This window comes from Saccopteryx leptura, chromosome 7 (genome assembly GCF_036850995.1).
Source record: "Saccopteryx leptura isolate mSacLep1 chromosome 7, mSacLep1_pri_phased_curated, whole genome shotgun sequence".
NCBI lineage: Eukaryota > Metazoa > Chordata > Mammalia > Chiroptera > Emballonuridae > Saccopteryx > Saccopteryx leptura.
Genome location: NC_089509.1, coordinates 120,066,170 through 120,071,870, shown reverse-complemented (window position 1 = coordinate 120,071,870; position 5,701 = coordinate 120,066,170).

Below are 5,701 nucleotides of genomic sequence, written 5' to 3'. Positions count from 1 at the left end.
TGCGCGCCCTGGTTGGGTCTCCGCCGCTTCCAGCAGGGGTCGGGTGGGCCGCCGTGGGCACGTGGCGCGGGGGCGGGCGCAGGGACACCCTGTCCCCGCGGTTCCTCCTGACGTCCCCCTCTCGGGTCGGTCGGAGGCCTACGCCCCACGCAGGGGTGCACGGGCCCAGGTGTGAGGCGGGGACGGAAGACTGGCCCGCCGCTGCCCCCAACCCCTGCCCGTCAAGGCTGACGCGGGCATCCATCACTGTCTCCTCCAGCTGTGCCCAGATGTCTGCGAGAGGCGGGCAGAGGCGGCCTCTCCACCCTGCTGCTGGGGCGGGGGGGCCGGGGGGGGGGCTCTCCACTTTGTCGTGTCAGCTGGATCAGGGAGGGGGGGCGTGCGAGGCAGAGGAAACGAGAACAACGGAGACGCTGGCGGGGGGAGGACACGGAACATCTGGAGATGGGGGCAGCCCTGGGGGGGGGCCACAGAGGCCGTCCTCTCCCCGCCCACCCAGCTGTGAGCACGTCCTGCTGCTGCGGAGAGCCAAGGGCGTTCACGGGCCCGAGGGGGCCGCAGGGAGTCAGACTCGAGGTCGGGAGCAGCCGTGCGAGTTCATCCGAAGTCAGGACGCGCTTGGAGGAAAACGCCGGAACAGAAACGTTCCTGCCGACCGGGGGGCAGAGAGCCACGTCGCCCAAATGCTGCAGAATGTGCCCCCTGGTCTGTGAGGGTGTGGTCACCCCAGGGAGGGCCTGGCAAGTGAGGTCCGCTGGAGCGGATGTCCCTGGAGGTGAGCCTCGGTCCACTCCTGAGCGAGCGCAGGACCCGGCCCTCCGTGTGGACGAGCTGCTTCCGGGCGGACCACAGCACGGCCGGCCGCGTGACCCCGGGGTCGGTCCTCCTTCCTGGCCTCTTCTGGAACCTAGCGGCCGGACCTCCGGAGAGTGACTTATGTACGAGCTGACCCTGCCCATCCCCCAGTGTGGACCTCCCGTAGCCGGCATCCTGACGGGTCCCTGCCCGCCTGTCCACACGACCTCCCGAGGCCGGCACTCGTCCACCAAGGCCGTGGAGCCCCCAGCCCAGGACGGATGCCATCCGGCGACCCCGGTCTTTGGGGGCCGTGGAGTCTGAGCCCTGGAGCTGGGCGCACAGCCATTCTCAGATTTGCCTGGATGAGTGTGTCCATTGCAAACAATTTTAAAAGAGAAAAGCCCAGGTTTCTTGTTGTTTCCTGAGCTGGCAGAGCACAGACACCGAGCGCCGTCCTGCTGCACCCCTCACCGCCACGCTGGCCAGAGCACCGCCTCCTGGTCCCCAGCATCCCGACCTGTCAGCAGGGCCCCGAGGGCTGGCCTGTGCTGGGCATGGGCCACAGCCGATGGAGGGAGGTCAGTGTGAGGCCTGCAGGGCACACATGTAAGAAATGCTGCCTGCCGTGCCTGGCCGGGTAGCTCCGTTGGTTGGAGCGTCGACCTGATACTCCATGGTTGTGGGTTCAGTCCCCAGTCAGGACACAAGTCCTAACATATACAAGAAGCAACCAATGACGACATCAGTAAGGGGAACAACCATATGATCTCTCTCTCTCTCTCTCTAAAATTAAAAAAAAGGTTACAGTAAAAAAAGGAAGGCTGCTTGTTATCCCCGTTGCCCTCAGAGCCAGTGGCGGTCACTTCCTGGGGACGCCTTCTCTGCCCACCCAGACCAGTCACACCCCGACCATGGTGCAGCGGGAGCCTCTGGGAGCTTCCAGAAACCCCACGCCCTGGAGCACCCACTTAACGGATCTCGGGGCATCAGGAACTACAGCGCCCTGCTGATGAGAATCCCCTGCCGGTCTCCTTAGAATACAGGTTCCTGGGTCCCCTGTCCAGACTGGCCAAGTGGGAGGCTTTGGGTGGGAAGCTCCACGGTCAGCCAGGGCCACCTGCTCGCGCCCGAGCCTGGGACACGCTGTTTCTCCGCTCAGACGCCATCCGCCCCACGTGTGCCGTCTTCCTTCCTGGTCCTGACGGCTCCCGGCTCCCAGCCTGCGCGGGGGCGGGGGTGCGGCTGTTGTCCCCTCCGAGCCCCGAGCAGGTCCGGCTGCTCAGCCCCGTCTCAGCACCGTGAGTTCCGCGGTCCTCCCCTCTGTGCCCACTCCCCCCGGGCGGTCACGTGGCGCCGCCCACCTGGGAGGAGGGTGACTCTGCACAGGAAGGCGCTTCGTGCCCGTCGGTGTTCTCACGGGGCATCCGCAGTGCCCGCGTGCCGCCTGTGTCCCCGCAGCGAGCACCGTGCCCGTCCCCCAGCACGTGCGGCGTGTCAGCATCTGCTGTGGGCATTTAGCTGTTGCCAGGGGACCATGTGCTCTGCCCAGTGTCCCCAAGGTCTCTCTGAAGGGGCTGGCCAGGAGCGGTCTCCTGCGGGGGGTGGGGACCAGGCCTGGCCCAGATACCAGGCTCAGTGGCGATGGCCCCGTGAGGACTGAGGACAAGGACCATGTCACGGGAGGATGTGCAGCAGGGAGGGGTCCATTACCAGGGAGCCGCCCATCTGAGGAGCCTAATTGCCCGTTTCCTGTGAGCCATTGATCCCCTAATGGCCCTTCCCAGCTTTGGGCCAGCTGTCTGCCATTCCCCGGTGGGCGGTGGGCGGTGGGCGGGCAGGCGCTCACTCACAGCGTTAGGGGGGAAAAAATTTACATTTTCATGATATCAGCAGGAAAATAGGAAATGGCCTGGGAAACAGGGCGGGCGTAAAACAATGGTTTAAGGAGACCAGGCTTCAGATAAACAGGCCGCCAGTCCTTTGGAATCTCAGATCTAAAGGCGCTCAGGAATGCGTGCTGCGTGCAAGATAAACAACCTCAAAACCACGAGGCCAGCAGTTCTGCCAGGCAAGCCAGGCTGGCTGACACAGGGCGGGGGTGGGTGGGGGGAGCCCCAGCTGCTCTGGAAGGCAGGGGCTCATCCTGCTGGCCTCAGCAGTGCCCTCGGACAGGTGCGCTGCAGCCCGGCCCAGTGCCAGGGGCCCTGCCAGGTGGGCTGCGGTCTGACACCCGCGGTGCCCTGCTGCTGGGGACGTGTGCGTCCCGGCCTGTCCACTCCTCTGACCTCTTTGCCCGCACGCCGCAGCATTTGCTGGGGAAGGGGAGGTGTCTGTGGACGGAGCTTCTGTGATTTTCTGCAGGCGTGGGGGATTTTTGAGTTGGTATTGAAGATCGACTTACCCAAGGAGTGCGGCACCTGGAACCAGCCGCTGGCTCCTCCGCAGGGAGAACCGGAAGTCTGCACGGCTGGAGCAGAAGGTGACCCCACCCTAGCACTGCGCTTCATTCTAGTCCTCCAAGCTTGCCCCACCCTCGTAGGTGACCTTTCGGGCAGCCCCACACGGAGGGACGGAAGGGGACCAGCACTGCAGCCAATTCCCTTCCGAGATTAAGTCAGGGATGTGGGCCCGGGGGGTGGGGGTAGGGTTGGAGTGCTCAGGGCAGTCAGACCCCAGAGGCTGGGCTCCTGCAGGAATGAGGTGTCTCTCTCCCAGGGCCCCTGTTGTTGTCACTGGGCCACCTCTGCCACTTAGTGAGCACCACAATTGAGATTCAAATTCCAATGCCTTCCAGGAGAGGGCCGATTCTCACCTGAGCCAGCAGAGGCCTTGGCCGACAGGTGAGGGCTCCTCTCTGGCTAGGAGGCCACAGCAGGCCCTGCTGCTCCGCGGCCTGCTCTCAACCAGCCAGGTCTGCCCGCCTGGCAGTCCCAGGTGCAGCTGTTCCCTCAGACCCCCCGCCTGCCTTCCCGTCCACCTCCACGAACACCGAGAGGAAGTATTTGGCAACAATAATATGTAGGGTTCTTTTTGTTTTGTTTTGTTTTTTGCCTGAATTGGGACACAACGGGGTCAGCCCTGGCCTCAGGTCAGCCTCGGGCCTGCCGCCTGTCCCCTGCAGAGGACAGTTCTGGCCCCACAGTCTTTGCAGCCCCTTGGGCTCCGTCCACACCAGGAGGTGCCATTCCCTCAGCAAGGACGTGGCTGGCTGACTGTTGTTGCTATGAGACTCGTAATACCTCTGCGTTTCCCCCGTTTTCTTCTCTTTCCGCGTGGGTTCACATGCAGACGCGATGCAGGCTTCTGGGGGTCGGCCACCCACTGTGAGTCCTTGTCATCACACAGGAGAGGACTCAGGCTCGAGCCAGTGCGGAGGTTAAAGTAAAAGTGAGTTTCTTAGTGAAGCAGCGAGACAGAAGGGGGGTGCTGCTCCACAGACAGAGCCCCCCCCCCCACTTTGGCAGCAGAATTTGCTTCCTTCATTGAGATGCATTCAATAAGGAAGGAGCCTGGGCGTTCAGTAAGGGGGGGGGGGTGCTCAGGACTTTCCCAGGAAGAGGGTGGAGCCGTCTCAGAGGAGCCCTGTCCACGATGTTGTGTCCTTGTATCCCTTTGGGATGCTGGAGGTGTCAGGAGGTGCCAGGTATCCTTCAGCATGCTAATGTGTTGCAGTGAGTGCACAGTGGGGCTGGGGGGGACTGTTAGGGGACATCAGTGGCCATGTTGGATCAAGCTGGTCCTGCTGGTTTTGAGCCATAAACCTGCACCCTCATTGGTTACAGCTGTGAACCACATACCCTACTTCACAGGCCCAAGCTGTTTCAGGTTTTCAAACCACCTGAAGAGGCCCATGCCCCCAGCTCCCTCTTTCAGGATGAGTGTCCTCAGTTGTGGGGTCTGGTCCTCATATGGTAGACCTCCCGGGCCTCCTCCCTGCCCTGTCCTCAGGGAGGTGCTCAGCTCTGGGGGTTCTGGTGGCAGCCCCGCAGCTCCCACTTACAACTGGAATACGCTTCCCAGCATGCCGTGCTGTTAGGGTCTACACTGCCCACCATCTTGTCCTGCTAGGACTACAATTCCCAACATGCCATGCTGTTAGAGTCTACATTGCCCAGTATCTTGTCCTGCTAAGGGCTATCATGCTGTGCCCTTAGGGCAGGGGTCCCCAAACTATGGCCCGCGGGCCACATGCGGCCCCCTGAGGCCATTTATCTGGCCCCCGCTGCACTTCCGGAAGGGGCACCTCTTTCATTGGTGGTCAATGAAAGGAGCACATTGACCATCTCATTAGCCAAAAGCAGGCCCATAGTTCCCATTGAAATACTGGTCAGTTTCTTGATTTAAATTTACTTGTTTTTTATTTTAAATATTGTATTTGTTCCCGTTTTGTTTTTTTACTTTAAAATAAGATATGTGCAGTGTGCATAGGGATTTGTTCATAGTTTTTTTTATAGTCCGGCCCTGCAACGGTCTGAGGGACAGTGAACTGGACCCCTGTGTAAAAAGTTTGGGGACCCCTGCCTTAGGGTCTACACTGCCCAGCATCTTGTCCTGCTAGGACTACAATTCCCAGCATGCTGTGCTGTTAGGGTCTACACTGCCCAGCATCTTGTCCTGCTAAGGGCTATAATTTACAGCATGCTGTGCCCTTAGGGTCTACACTGCCCAGCATCTTGTTAAGCTGGGGACTACAATTCCCAACATGCTGTGCTGCTAGGGACTGCCACGCCATGAGTTCTGGCCAATGGAATGTGGAGAAGCAGTTTGGGTTCCCCCCATGCTTGGCCCGGGAACACCCCACTGTTAGGCTTGAGCTAAAAGTTGCTGCCAGCAGCTGCCAGTGTCAGTTAAAATGACGAAAATAACCAACCCTAACCAAATCCCAGAGCCTCACCCTGTAGCC